The 15,562-nt window shown below is 40.1% G+C and overlaps 1 protein-coding gene across 5 annotated transcripts in view; it reads left to right on the top strand.

Moving 5' to 3' along the window:
* Positions 1 to 15,562, top strand: part of CCSER2 (coiled-coil serine rich protein 2) — a 128,042-nt gene that overhangs the window by 15,468 nt on the left and 97,012 nt on the right. For all 5 annotated transcript variants that reach the window (XM_004607421.2, XM_004607422.2, XM_055118773.1 and 2 more), the window contains exon 2: positions 12,887 to 13,016. The gene's annotated coding sequence lies outside the window, so the exon portion shown is untranslated. The remainder of the gene's footprint in view (positions 1 to 12,886; positions 13,017 to 15,562) is intronic.

Below are 15,562 nucleotides of genomic sequence, written 5' to 3'. Positions count from 1 at the left end.
CCACTCAAAAAAAAGTTTGTATTGCAGACAATTTTGCCACCAGGATATCACAATTGAAATGGTAAATTTAAAAAAAAGTTGTTTTTTTCTTTTTGGGTCACACCCGGCGATGCACAGGGCTTACTCCTGGTTCATGCACTCAGGAATTACCCCTGGCAGTGCTCAGGGGATCATATGGGATGCTGGGAATTGAACTTGGGTCATCCTCATGCAAGGCAAACACCCTACCCGCTGTGCTATCGCTCCAGCCCCAAAAGTCTTTTTTTTTTTTTTAATAGTCCACTGTCAGCAGTGCCTGGGGGGCCTGGGATCACTTCAGTTCACTTCATTAATGCTCTGCTTCTGGTGGCCCGATGGTGTGATGTGGTGAGTGGTACTCAAAGCCATGTGTCCTGGGGATCTAACTTGGGGCCTACTGCAGCCAGGCATCTGCTCTGTGTAAGCTCTTAGCCCCTTGAGTGATTTAATTTGTTTGCTAAGTCCAGTATTCTTTTTTTTTCAGGGCATTCAGTATTTTTATTGGGAAGGTAAGGCCGGAGTAGATTTTTAATTGGGTGGCAGGCTTTGGGGTGTGGACGTGACTGCTGAGGCTTCTGGAAGTACAGATTGGTGGGGGGGAGGGAGCCCTTCCTGACCCCTAGAAAGCCTGGAGATTTCAGTCACAAAACCTGCATACCAGAATTTTCAGCAGATTTTGTCTTGGTGAAATCCATCCTAAGACAATGAAGTCAGGTTGGGGGCATGGCAGTGATTTTGGATTGTGGAAGCAAAAGGCTGCTGGTGGCTCTGTCTGGGCCAGGCTAACCCACCCTCCTTCGTTTTACACTAGTCCGTTCAGCCATGTGCGGGTCCGAGATTAATTGTGGCTTTTGATCTCTTTCGAGATTTATCTATGGGCCTCTGAAATAAGGCCAATAAATGACCTTGTATAGCTGAGCCACAGGTGGTTTGTGGGTGTGGCTCCCACATACCTAACTTTTGGCTGTTTAATTTCTTGGTAAACTTGGTCCCAAGTTGCTGGGGTCTGGCCAAAGTCATAGTTGCAATTTTGTGGTCTCAGAAAGCCTGAAGGCACCATTAGGCTGCTGATGCACTTGTCCCGCAGGTATAAGTTGACCTGCTGGCAGCACCATACCCCTAAATACAGTTGGTTTTTTTTTTTTTTTTTTTGCTTTTTGGGTCACACCCAGCGATGCTCAGGGGTTACTCCTCGCTCTGCACTCAGGAATTACCCCTGGAGGTGCTCAGGGGACCATATGGGATGCTGGGAATTGAACCTGGGTCAGCCGCATGCAAGGCAAACGCCCTATCCACCGTGCTATTGCTCCCGCAGTAGGCAGTCTCATAATCTGAAAGTCCAGTATTCTTAATCTGATGTAATTTCTCTTAAAAATTCCTTGATAATAGATACAATGTTTTATTTATTGTTAGGTTTTTATCAGTTTCTTGACTTGTTTACTAATATAGAATAAATATAAATGTACTCTGATTTTAAAGTGTTGTTGAGATTAAGAGAGCAACATAAGATACTCTTTTAGTTTTCTTGTTTGTTCTTTGTTTGGGGGCCACTCTCAGGGTTTATTTCTGGCTTTACCCTCTGTATTATCACTTTATCTCCCCTCTTTTACTTTTTATCAGTCATATTTTATAAAATTATAATTATTATTGAAATAAATAAGATCTGGATATTATACATAATGTTACTAGCATTTTTATTTATCAATAATCTCTAGATGTTATGTCTCCTTTGGGATGGAATTAATATGAGATACTTTATACATACTGCTGGGTCTAAAGCAATAAAAGTACCATTTAGTGGAACTGTGGTTATAACATATTTATATATTTTACTAATAGTTCTTAATTCAATAGCTTATTTTATTTTTATGTTGTTGTGGTGCTATAGTCCTCTTTGGTGGTGCCAGGGTTCACACATATGATATCAGTGGTGTTGGAGATTGAACTCTGGCCTGATATATGCAAGACATGTAGGTGACCATTGAGCCACAGCCCAAGGCATCACTGAATAATTTTAATTGATTCCCTCCCCGTCCATGTGTTATGATATTTTGTCTTGGTGAAATTTAACACATATCATGTGTTATGATAATCTTTAGGAATGACAAAAATCCCAAGTAGTTTATAGTCCTTTTCTGAAGCTTAGTAGAGAAAGCAGAACATGATTTTAAATTAGGATAATTGTTATATCTGTATAAGAGAAGCATCAAACATAATTCTATAGTAAGATTTATTTATAACACGTTACATGCGAAGAACTTTAAGAACTGTAGTAAATAAAATAAAACATAAGAATTGTAGTATAGTAGATTTTTTGGGTACGTGCTGTATTAGAAAAACTGGCTTTATGGTTGACAAACACAGAATATTATTTTTGACAGAAAGTTTCTTTTTATGGATTTAGTTTCTTTATAATGTGTAATTTTCCGATTTAAAGATTCTGCTATATATAGTGCATAGGGCACCATAGTGGTGGACTTGTGGGTTATTTACTTTAAAATATTTTCATAAATTAGTTTAATGTAGTTTTTCTCATCAAAGTTAGGTGTAATTTGTGATTCACTAGTGGAATGAAAATAAGCAATTTTCTTTCTCTGAAAAAAATAAGTGGGCACAGATTTGAAAACAGAGGAAAGAACACATACTGTGTTTCGTTTGTTTGTTTCTGGCCACAACTGGTGATGCTTAGGGGTTACTCCTAGCTCTGCACTCAGAAATTAACTTCTGGCAGGGCTTGGGGGGCTAAGATCCTGGGGATTGAGCCCAGGTCAGCTGCATGCAAGGAGATGCTTTACCTGCCATAGTATCACTCTGGCCCCACACATACCTTGTTTTTATGTTTGTATTTTGGCTACACCCTCTGGTGCTTAGGGGTAATCCCAGCTTAGTGCTGATGGATGAACCTGGATCCCCATTATAAGTCTGCACTCTAACCTTTTGAGCTATCTCCCCAGCTCTATGTTTGGATTTAGAACTGAATAGAAATAATGAGTTAAGTCACCCAAGACACATCCCAAGTCCTGAATAAACTACATGTGGCTAGTGACTATTGTATTGAACAAGGGTATTTTTGAACAGAATGTTTTTCTAATGGAGTAAATTGCAGATGAGGATAGAATAAGAGATTGTGTGGAGTGGAATCATTCATGAAATTGAAGACAGACAAAACAGTGACTTTTGTGTGTGCCGTTGTTTTGAGAGTAAAGAGTCAAAATCTTGAAGTAGGAAGATAATCCCCAAGACACAAATTCATTGGCCATCAGGTGGCAGTGTCTACTCATGTCGCACAAGATGGCAGAAGTCCAGGGTAGGAAAGATTGAATTCTCTGGATGAATGGTAGCCTGTTTGCAAGGTTTGTGTTTGTTTTTGCTTTGGGGTCACACCGAGTAGTGCGAGGAACTTATTTCTGCCTCCCTGCTCATATAGGCTCAGGGAACCATATGGTACCGGATATTGAACTCGGATAGACCATGTGGAAGGCTGGTCTCCTACTGGCTGAACTATCTCCCCGACCCAAGATTTCTGTATGTGTGAATATATGCGGGTAAAGTCTTTATATTTCAAGAAATGCTCAAGCAAAAAATTTTAAAATATTACATACATATACCATCTATGTGATATATAAAGAAGCAAAGCAAGGGAATAGACAGCATCTGATGAAAACAAAGCCTTAATACTACGGTTGTTGGGATAGGTGGGGCTGATAGGAAGGGTCTATGGACAGTAGTGGCATGTGTGGTAATATTGCATAAAAAGTATATGTTTTTATAAGCCATACTTACCTTAATTAAAAACAATTATTTTTTTCTTTGAATATTAAAACACTACTCATTTACTGATTGTGCATATATGTGTGTATATATACATACATATATATATATATACATACATACATACATACATACCAAACCAAAACTATTTTACAATTCATTGTGTGTGATGGAGATCATCCATCTCCATGGGCTGGAGCGATAGCACAGTGATAGGACATTTGCCTTGCACTCAGCTGACCCGGGTTCGATTCTTCTACCCCTCTTGGAGAGCCCGGCAAGCTACCAAGAGTATCTCACCCGCACAGCAGAGCCTGGCAAGCTACCTGTGGCGTATTTGATATGCCAAAAACAGTAACAAGTCTCAAAATGGAGACGTTACTGGTGTCCACTTGAGGAAATCGATGAGCAACAGGATGACAGTGGCAGTGACAGGGTGTGATGCCTTTGATGTACTTTATTCTGTTTTGTTCTTGTTATAGAGGTAGCAGTGGCAGTGACAGATTATAAAGTAGATGAAGACTATTTTAAGATATTTCTGTGTTATAGCTAACTTCCAGAATGTGATACACAGTGATTGATCCTCTGAAGCATTGAAATACTAATTAATTAAATCCAGCTAAACATTATGAAAGTTGTTGAAACTGGTAATGGTTGTAGGGTCTATATCATATATCTTACATGAACTACTTACAAAAGATAAGTTTTATGTTTCTGTTTTAGGTTTCAATTTTCATTTTATTTTTGTGGTACTGGAGGTTGAACTTAGCATCTCATACATGTAAGGGAAATGCTCTTCTGCTGAGCTACATTCCTGGCCCATTCATGTTTATAAAACATATCAGGGACCTGGGAGATAGCTGAAAGAGCTGGAGTGTATGTGGGGGCTCGGGTTTCGATTCCTGACACTACACGGTCCCCAAGAGCATCATTGGGGATCCCGAATGGCCCTCAGCAGAGCTGGACCTGAGCAGTACCATGCCAAGTGTTGCTGAGAGTGGCCCAGGACCCTTAAGCATTGCTTAGGGTAACCCGCCTACAAACAACGTTTGAAGGCAACCAGTCTGCCTGCCTGCCTGCCTTCCTTCCTTCCTTCCTTCCTTCCTTCCTTCCTTCCTTCCTTCCTTCCTTCCTTCCTTCCTTCCTTCCTTCCTTCCTTCCTTCCTTCCTTCCTTCCTTCCTTCCTCCCTCCCTCCCTCCCTCCCTCCCTCCCTTCCTCCCTCCTCCCTCTCCTTTCCTTTTAGTTTTCGGGCCACACCCTGTGATGCTCAGGGGTTATTGCTGCTTGGCTCTGCAAGGAATCAAATCCAGGTCAGCCACATGCAAGGCAGGTTCCCTACCCACTGTACTATCTGGCCCTTGTTCTGTTTAAGTTTATTGAGTAGGCCATGGGCTGGAGCGATAGCACAGTGGTTGGGCTTTCGCCTTTCACTCGGCCAACCCGTGTTCGATCGATTCCTCCACTCCTCTCAGAGAGCCTGGCAAGCTACTGAGAGTATCGAGCCCGCACGGCAGAGCCTGGCAAGCTACCTGTGCGTATTGAATATGCCAAAAACAGTAACAATAAGTCTTTCAATGAGAGACGTTACTGGTGCCCGCTCAAACAAGTCGATGAGCAGTGGGATGACAATGACAGTGAGTAGGCCATACTTTGTTTTTTCGATCTGCCAATGTATATGAAGAAACCAAATCTTTTGTTGTTTTGCATCCTTAACCCATGTTAGCCTTTATTGATGGCTGTGGAATTTGGATACCTTGAGGTAATCCCAAACTTTCCCCCCTTTGCTGTTGTTTTCCCTCACAGGGTAGTCCATCCCACTATTATTCTGTAATTCACCCAATAATTCTTTGTCAACTTTGACAGTTTCGATTTTGATTTATCAAAATTTGATTTATCCCTATAGTTTTTGCTTGCTGTTTTTCTTTTTTGAAAAATCAAGGCCTATATCTACTCTCCCAACATTTCTTTGCCTTTTATTAAATAGATTGTTGCCCACTAAGAAATTTTGGATTGCCCTTAACATCATCTGCTTTCTCTCTATAGAAAGTACTAGTTTTCCTTCATTATCCTCACCTGACTGAAAAGTTTCCAATTACTTTTGTTACTTTCGCCTTAATTTTCTTTTTAATGATGAAACTGACTGGCATCCAGTTCAGTACTTTTTCTCTCTTTACTTCAGATTTCAACTTCAAGTTGTATATTCTATATTTAATTTTATTGATTTTAACTGTGTTTTTGCAGAGGTTTTTTTTTTTTTTTAATTGCCACACTTGGCTGTATTCAGTCCTTACTCTTGGGTATGTGCTCAGGGATCACTCCTGGCAGGCTCAAAGGGATGATATGTGGTGCCAGGAATTGAACCCATATTGGCTGCGTGCAAGGCAAGTGCCTTCTCTTCTGTATTATCACATCAGACCATAAGGAGTTGTTTTAAAATAGTTTCTACCCAAATGGTAATTCATTATTAAAAAATAAATTTTTCATCATGGTGCTATTAAAATAACTAATTTTAAGAATATTTTCAGTTCTTCAGAAGGCTCTCTCTGATAGCTTCTAATTTTATATACTTGTCTGTCATGGCAACATTTACTTTCTCCTTTTTTGGGGTGTAATTGGGTTTTTGGACCACCTCCTGCTATGCTCAGATCTTACTTTTGGCTCATGGCTTGACTCGGGACTGTATGTGGTATCAGGGAGTGAACCTGGGTTGAACCTGTGCGGGCAAGTGCCTTACCTTTGTTATTTTCTCTCCAGCCCCGCCTCTCCTCTCCCCTTCCCTCCCCTCCCCTCCCCTTCTCTCCTTCTCTCCTTCTCCCCTCCTCACTCCTCCCCTCTCCTCTCCTCTCTCCTCCCCTTCACTTCCCTGCCCTCCCCTCCCTTCTTCTCTTCATAGGGGACCACACTTTTAGCACCATTGCCTCATGTCCACTGTTGAATTCAGGACCTCACACATGATAGGCATGTGTTTTACCACTTGAACCACATACCCAGCACATTTTGTCTCTTACTAGAATTAAATTGAATGTCTTCTTTAGTGTTCTATTTTTAGTCTCTTCCCCTTTTCTAAGAGTTGCTTGGGAGACCATGCATTGTCAGAGATCAAGATCTTCCGCCAGCAAAGCTTAGGCTATATAGCTCTACCATCTTCCTCAGGCTCTGATGTACAGTACCTTGTCTTCCTTCCTTCCTTCCTTCCTTCCTTCCTTCCTTCCTTCCTTCCTTCCTTCCTTCCTTCCTTCCTTCCTTCCTTCCTTCCTTCCTTCCTTCCTTCCTTCCTTCCTTCCTTCCTTTCCCTTCCTTCCTTCCTTCCTTCCTTCCTTCCTTCCTTCCTTCCTTCCTTCCTTCCTTCCTTCCTTCCTTCCTTCCTTCCTTCCTTCCTTCCTTCCTTCCTTCCTTCCTTCCTCTTTCTTTCTTTCTTTCTTTCTTTCTTTCTTTCTTTCTTTCTTCTTCTTTCTTTCTTTCTTTCTTTCTTTCTTTCTTTCTTTCTTTCTTTCTTTCTTTCTTTCTCCCCCTCCCTCCCTCCCTCCCTACCTTGCTTCCTTTCCCAGGAATCAAATCCAGGACTTCATGCATGCAAGGCATATTCTCTACCACTGAGCTATGTCCCTGGCCAACTTTGAATAATTTTTAAGTGTTTTTTTCTTCTCTATTCTGTACAATGTTTACATTTACTGAAGAAGCAGCAGGTTTTTCTGAATTGTGCTCTGTGAATAAGTTTTTAATAATTTTTCAGTGTTAAATTTGATTGTTCCCTTCACCTATTACAAAATGAAATATATCCATTATATAGGCTTTTCCTTGATGTTTGCCACCCCTAGGATCTCAGTCTTTTTATTCAGTACAGAGGTGGTACTGGAAAGGAATGAGTTAGACCATTCTCTTTATTTTTATTTGCAGCTCTACTTGCTTCTCATAGATCAGTAAACTGATGCCATGTTTATCAGTTTGAAAAAATAGGTATATTGAGTGTTTAGCTTGAGAAAATGAGTTGGTGAGTGGCCATATAGGGAAATGCTTAAATTTGAATCTGGGCCCCATCACACACTACTGTATGACCTTGGGAAAAATAATGAACTCTTCTATGTATTTTTGCATTTGTAAAATAAAGAGATTATATTTGCTTCACAGTGTAGTTCTGAGGATTAAATATGCTAATACACATGAAAGCCTGCTGTTTTACTTCTATTCTAAGTACCTGTGATACTGAGTACCACTGTCTTGGTTTCAGTGAGCTTGGTCTCTTGCTGTGTATGAGATCTTGGGCAAGTTATATAAACTCTATAAACCTTTTCTTCATCTTTGAAATGAAAATGAATTACTTATGCTATAATGAGTTTGAGAGAATTATTAATAAACTGCTTGGCAGCGTTCTTCCATGCATACAGTGTTTTGGTATGAATTAGCTCTTCATTAGTGCTATAGACCCTTGTAGTCTTAGCTATTTTTGTTGTTTGTTTTAAGCAGGAACAATGAAATCTTTCCATACTCCCGGTCCCACAAGAAGGAAAGTTTCCAACCCAGGTCATGGAAACACTGCAAGAGTTGTCTTGCAGAGGTTTATGGCCTCTCTCTGGATATTGGTCTGAGCCAGCCCTTCAGTATTATGCTTTTGCATTTATATATGTCTGATATGTATCAGGTGCTGTGCTAAATGTTACGAATTTAAAAAATCTTTTAATTAAGCTTTTGAATATAATTACCTACATTTTATTACAATTATGTTTTTTAAATTATTTGTACTACCCAAATTCCCCATGCTTTTGTTAGTTGAGTTTGCTCATAAAATATAACAAGATCCAATGCCTTCTGCAGTCCCATGTAGCTGCGAGCAGAATTTCCACAATCCGCAGGTTCATCCAGTCCACCAAGGTGGATGAGTGAACCCTGCAATTAGTATGGCTGTTGTTGTGAAGTCTTCAGTATCCCAAGGGCTGGAACCGTGGACACCGTGTCTGTGAAGCCTTCATTGTGCCCTCCTGGTCATAACTCTTTTTTTTTTCCCCCTTCTTTTTGGGGCCACACCTGGTGGTGGTCAGTGCTTACTTCTGGCTCTGTGCTCAGGGATCAGTCCTGTTGAGCTCAGAGGACCATACAGGGTGCCAGGGATAGAACCCAGGCCAGCCTCATGCAAAGCAAGTGCCCTACCCATTGTACTATCGCCCCAGCTCCTTGTCTTATCTCTTGAGTCAGAACACCTGCCCTGTTTACTCATCTAGCATTCCAGACCTCATGATGGAACTGAAAACCCACCTTGATATTATCTCCTGTGGGATTTTGCTGTAGCTTTTCTTCTGCTTTTACTGATTTACAGATGTGAGCTTCTAACTCTTTAAGCATATAGTCATTTTTCAAAAGCAGTTTTATTCCCAAGGATTAGTAAATTTAGACATGATTGTGCTGGTATTTTAACCAATTCAAGAATTGTCTTATTCATCTGCTATTTGGGCACCTGCATTTCTGGAAGATTTAGAGTAAGACGAATGTCCATTCTTTCCTTGAAATTCCATAAGAACAGAGGACTGCAGTTCAGCTGCTCTTCCAGGTTGAAATCTCTGAGTCATAGTAACAGACTGATCCTGTGATCTTGAGGTGTTTCCTGAATCATCAGGAAAAAGCTTACATCTACTGCACTATAGTCTAGAATCAAGTGCGTATTATTTAGTTATAATTATTAGTCAATATTTGATTATCAGAACAGTTTGTTTCTCAGTCTTGTCAGGTTGGTTTATTATTTAAACATGTTAATCAGTAACATGTTACTCATATTAGTATTAAAATATGAGTTTTGTAATTTAATAAAATATTTTGTATTATATACAATTATTTTAGTGTTTAAACATGAGAAGGAGGCTTGGAGTGTTAGAGAGAGACCATGCTAGTCTAGAACAGAAATGAATGTATCATGACTTGCTTTGCAGTGCATTGAAATATGACCAATTTGGTTAAAACATGTTATACTTAAAAATTAATTATTCAATATAACACATTCATAAATAACAAAGTATTGTGCCATATGAACAGAGCTGGAAAGGGGAAAATGAATCTGAGTTTTGTTTTGAAGTAGCACTTAGGTTTGGGAAAACGCAAGGGTATTCATATACTTATTGCTAGTATTTTACAAAATATTCTTTGGAAAACTTCAGATTGGCCATATCCAATTTTTATGTTATCTGAAAACAGTGCAATCCTAAAATAAAAGCCATGATTAGGTACTATTATTTATTTATAATTTGCATATGAAAAAATGAGATTTAGTGAGAGATTAATTTGTTGCTGGCCAGATTCCTTGGAAGGGGTGAGCATATAGTTGTGGTCTGGACACCTGTACTATCCTCTTAATAATTCAGTACCCTTTACCACTGTCCATATCTTTTTCCTCTTGCTTTAACTTCTCAAGTCTTGATCAGAGCAGTTCATGGATTATGGTACTACTGTTTCTAGAAACTTCTGTGCTATGAGAGAGAAGTTAAGTGTAGAGATCCTGGCACTGGGAGTTCTCAGAATGCGAGAACAGGCAAGGATGAAGCAAGGGGACATGGGAGTGGGATTATATGAATGAATTACGTATCATTCAGCTTATTAAAATTTATCAGTTTTCAATGTTTCATCAACAGCCTTTGGTGTTTGATGGAATATTTGAAAGTAAATCTCAGCATAAAATTTTATGTTTAAATACTACAGCATTTGTAGTTAAATGTACAACACTTTCCCCAAAAAGTCTATCCTATTCATATTACTACCAAAAAAAATTTTGATGTAGTTCTTATTTCATATGAAACTTTTTTGAATGTCTTAAACATCATTATTTATCTCCAGGCGATTGATTTCACTTTCCTTAGCGATTTAAGTGTTGCCTCATAGAATACAGTGATGCAGGGTAACTGGCCTCTGTGCTTGTACAGTGCAGCGTCTGGTCACCTCCTGCATGCCTGTGCATAAAAAAGGGATTTCAGGTTCTTCACTTCCACACCGGATTGTGTCCCATAAAGAAGAGTTACTATTCCACCCGGACATGTTAGTCCACATTTGGCTTTTAAGCATTTATGAGAATGATTATCTATTGTCCCTTCTTATGATGATCCCATCTTCCTTGTAAGTTCTGCCAAAGTGACATTGTTAAAGTGGCTTGCCTCTCCTTGGAGGGTCTTGGTTTTCTTTGGAACTTGTTTTACTTGGTTGCCTTATATCATTGCTCTGATGGACTCAAGAGAAGTTTAAAATGTCGAGGTTATAAAGCTTTTCCAGGTTGTGAGTAGAATGACACCTCAAAGTATCCCATTAGTACAAGGGTTATCTGTAACTGATTACTGAGAAAGTATAGAGGAAAAAGAAACCTGAAAACCAAACAGAAGTTAGTCTTCTGTCAGAAAAATATATATTCTTCACTATACTGACATGAAGAGGATGACCTGCTCACTAGAAAATGTAATCAATGTAGAAATTAGACTTAAACCTTTATAATAGGAGTTGGAATGATAGTGTAGATGGTAGGGTGTTTGCCTTGAATGCATTTGATCTGAATTCGATCCTTGGCACCTGAGCTTCTCCAGGAGTAAGCCCTGAGTGCTGCTGGGTGTGGCCCCAAACAAAAAGCAAGCAAAAAAATCTTGATAACAATCTTACACTTATTTGGTCCTCTTTTCCTGCTAGTCTCTCAATACTGAGTTTCCTTCCCCTGGAAACCTTTGTTTTGTTTTCATCTTGAAATGGAATTTAAGGTGGTAATTGAATTATTTTAGAAAAATTGCTCAGTTTTTGTACATCTTTCCCATTATACAGGAGGTGGATTTTTTTTGTTCTCCTATTAATCTCATGATACAGTGAATTCTCAGCTATGAACTAGAAGGGTATAGGGCAAGTTACTTTTTCATCTTTACAATAGCTAGTAATGACATTCATTGACATTGTCTTAAATGGAAGTAGAAGTCTGATTTTCCTGTTATTAAAATGGAAAAAAATAGAAAATAAAACCCACCCCAAACCAGGCTCCAAATACATTCCTTCATGCTCTACCCAGACTTAATTCCTCATCTAACTGAAGTTTCTCCCTCTTCCCAAAGTGTAATGTTAAATATCACAATCTGGAGTTTCTGATTAGTACCATGGAGGTACTCTGCATGGTAAGACCCATGTCCCCTTCCACTGGGGAAATTTGGCTTTTCCTGTTTACCAAAATAAGACTTTTCTTTTGCTAATCATATTACCCAGTTCTATCTTTGTCTATATAAGCACTTCTTGTTTTATTTCTCCCTGTATCCCATTTCTGCTTGCTGGGGCGGGGGAGGGGGAGTGTTTTCTGAGGAATCATTTAATATAGCCAGTTTTAAATGGAAAACTTTAGATTTGTGAATTTTCTACTCCCCCCCTTCCATTCTTCCTTTTTTGTGTTTTGATGGGGGTAGTGATATGGTGATGCACGGGATGGCACACTTGGTTGTGGTACTGAGGAGCACACACTTGCTGAGCCAGGGACCAGATTCACAAATCCTCTCACTGATACGTGGTATTTAGAATAACCAGATGAGGAAATGCAGTGGTTAATACGGTGGATGCCTTGATCACCCTGGGCCCTGGAGTATATGGAGGAGAAAGGAAAAAAATGGGAGGGTCATGGGGAAAAGAGACAGATGGTAAGCAGTGTGGGGAGGAGTAGGGACAGGGGGTAAGGGGACTCTGGTACATAGGTGGTGTAGGGGAAGGGAATAGTCAAATACCCAAATCACAAAATCAACAGCACTGAAACATGAGACCCAAACTTTGACAAGCGAACTTAAAAAGGTGCCTGTCAAGATCTGTTCTGGGTGTAGGGTGAGGGGACGAGAGAAGGAGCCTGGAAACATGGTGGAGGGAAATTGACACGTGGTAGGATTGGTGCTGGAACACAATGTCCAAAACTCAACTCTGAATAACTTTGTAATTCACTGTGCTTCAATAAAGTAATATTGATAATGAAGATGATGATGATGATAATAATAATAATAACAATAAAAGAAGAAGAAGAAAAGACCCCATCACAAATAAAGGCAGGTACCCTAATATTGAACCACTGATTTATTAAAAATGTAATGTAATTTTATTTGATTTCTATTTTAATAGTTTGGTGGCAGCAGTGATATCTGAAGGGACCATCTAGTCATAATTGTGAACGGGGAGGAATACAGACATTGGAGCAGACAATCTGGCTGAGTTCTCTTTCTTTCTTCCCTAGACCTGAGGAAGACCTTAGGTAAGTTCTTCTCAATTCAAGCTGAGTCTGACATTTTGCTTCAAAGTTTTAATACATTTTGCTTTTCTGTACAGAGCTAAGAAGGTAGGTTTGTAGTCCTTTAGCTTTCAATTCCATGTTGGAGGTCCTTTTCCTCTTCAGTTATTAAAATTACTGGTAATTGCCATTCTGGTAATTGCTGGAGATACTGGCTGGAATTAGATTAGACCCAACTTTAAAACAGAATTCATGGGGCCAGGTAGCTAGCTCAAAGAGCTGAAGTGCATGCCTGGTCTGCACAAAATCCTGAGTTTGATTCTGGCACCACTTGACCATCCAAATATCACAGAAGTGACCCTGGTAGCGTCAGTACTGCTGGCCAACATGTCACCACTTGGAGTGGCTCCCGAGCCCTGAAACACTGCTGGGAGGCCCTAAAGGTAATTGAGTGTAGGAATAGTCAAGTGTAATGGCACTGAGTTCCTGGTTGTGTGTCAGTCTGTGGCTATTTGACTGGATTGGATTGAGTCCTAGCTAGACTAAATTAAATCTAAGAGTGTTGAGTATTCATTTAGGATTGGATTGGTCCAATTTAGGTAGTACTAGCTGATCAAACTTCAATTCTTGATTTTGTTCCATGTTGTACATGAGAACTACGGGTGAAAACTGCAGTCCCTGCTGACCCCATTCTTTGAGGTTTGCTGCTTCACTTCTATCCCCATTACCTAGTTGGTTACTGCTGCATTCCATAGTTTTATTTTGGATACAGCTGTATGCAATAGCACAGCAGGAAGGGCATTTGCCTTGCATGCAGCCGACCCGGGTTCGATTTGTCCCTCTCAGAAAGCCCAGCATGCTACTGAGAGTATCCCGCCCACACGGCAGAGCCTGCCAAGCTACTCATGGCATATTCTATATGCCAAAAACAGTAACAGCAAGTCTCACAATGGAGACGTTACTGGTGCCCGCTCGAGCAAATCGGTGAACAACGGGAAGACAGTTCTACAGTGCTACAGCTGTTGTAAGTGCTTAATAAGATAAAGACAGTTACTAAAGAAAATCTTCTAAGTCAAAGAGCATAAGTAGAAAATAGATGTTAGCCTGACTTTATGAAAATCAAATGTCTGGAGAAAAGAAAGGGATTAAGGCGTTAAGGCACTTGCTTCCATGCTGCTGGTCTGGATTTAATCCCTGCACCACATATGGTCCCCTGAGCACTACCAACAGTGATCCCTTATCACAGACCCAGGAGTAAACCTTGAGTACCACTTCAGGTGGCCCCAAAATCAAATCAAAATAAAAAACATTTGAACCAGAGAGATAGTATCATGGGTCAATGGGTAAGGCATTTGCTTTGTATGCAGTTAGCCTGGGTTCATCCCTGGTACTGCATACATTCTCCCAAACACTGTCAGGAGTGATCCTTGAACACAGCCAGGAGTAAGCCCTGCGCACAACTGGATGTGGCCCCTGTACTCCACACCCCCACATAATGGATTATATCTTTATATGTAAATAGCTGAGCATGCCTGATATTTATGAACTATAGTTGTCTAGTCTGCAGCAATCTAGGAAAATGATGAGATCCTGAGTATATGGGAACCCTATAGTTAAGCTTAAGAACTTATTTAAGAACACTTGAAAGTTGGGGCTGGAACAGTAGTACAGCAGGTAAGGAAGGCATTTGCCTTGCACGCGGCCGACCCGGGTTCGATCAGCATCCCACATGGTCTCCCGAGCACTGCCAGGAGTAATTCCTGAGTGCAAAGCCAGGAGTAACCCCTGGTCATTGCAGGGTGTGACACCTCTCCCCCCAAAAAAATACTTGAGAGTAAATTTCTATAAAGATTAAAGGTATAAACAAAAGATGTTAGGACTTATATAACTTGCTCTATCCTCCCTTGTTTTCTCTTCCTACTCTCACCCTCTCCCCCTCAGCTATATTACTCTTTCCATTCTGTAGAGATTACATGACTAAACAAAACCTGCCACTTTAGTAGCTTTATAAACATGTCTATAAGGCCCCTCCCAGGGTCACAGGACTTGGATTTTTCTGATAAATTGGAACCTGTAATTCCTTTAAATACCTAAGGGGAAACTAAAATTAAAACAGTAGAAAATCTTGCCAAATTCTGGTAGATAGCTGAGCCATACCCTCTACTTTCAGCTTCTCTTTTTTTTTTTTTTTTAAATTTAAATTTTATTGAATCACCATGTGGAGGGTTACAAAGTTCTCATGATTATGTCAGTTATACTGTACTCAAACACCCTTCCCTTCACCCGTGCCCATATTCCATCACCAACCACCCCATTATACCTCCCGCCCCCTCCCACCCCCCCAGTCCCCGCCCTTGTAAGTGATAAGTTTCACTTCGTTTACGCTTTATCTTGGTTACAGTCCATGTTTCAACACATAATTCACTATTGTTGCTAGGGTTTCCCCCCAAAAAAGAGAAGACAGTCCCACTGTCAAGGAAGCATTTGATGGCTCTCCATTGCTGAGAATGTAGAGATATTAAGTCCCGATGTTTGTTACATAACTTTTCTATTTTTTTCCCCCCTCGTCC

Source organism: Sorex araneus, chromosome 11 (genome assembly GCF_027595985.1).
Source record: "Sorex araneus isolate mSorAra2 chromosome 11, mSorAra2.pri, whole genome shotgun sequence".
Classification (NCBI taxonomy): domain Eukaryota; kingdom Metazoa; phylum Chordata; class Mammalia; order Eulipotyphla; family Soricidae; genus Sorex; species Sorex araneus.
This window is presented reverse-complemented; position numbering and strand designations above follow the sequence as displayed.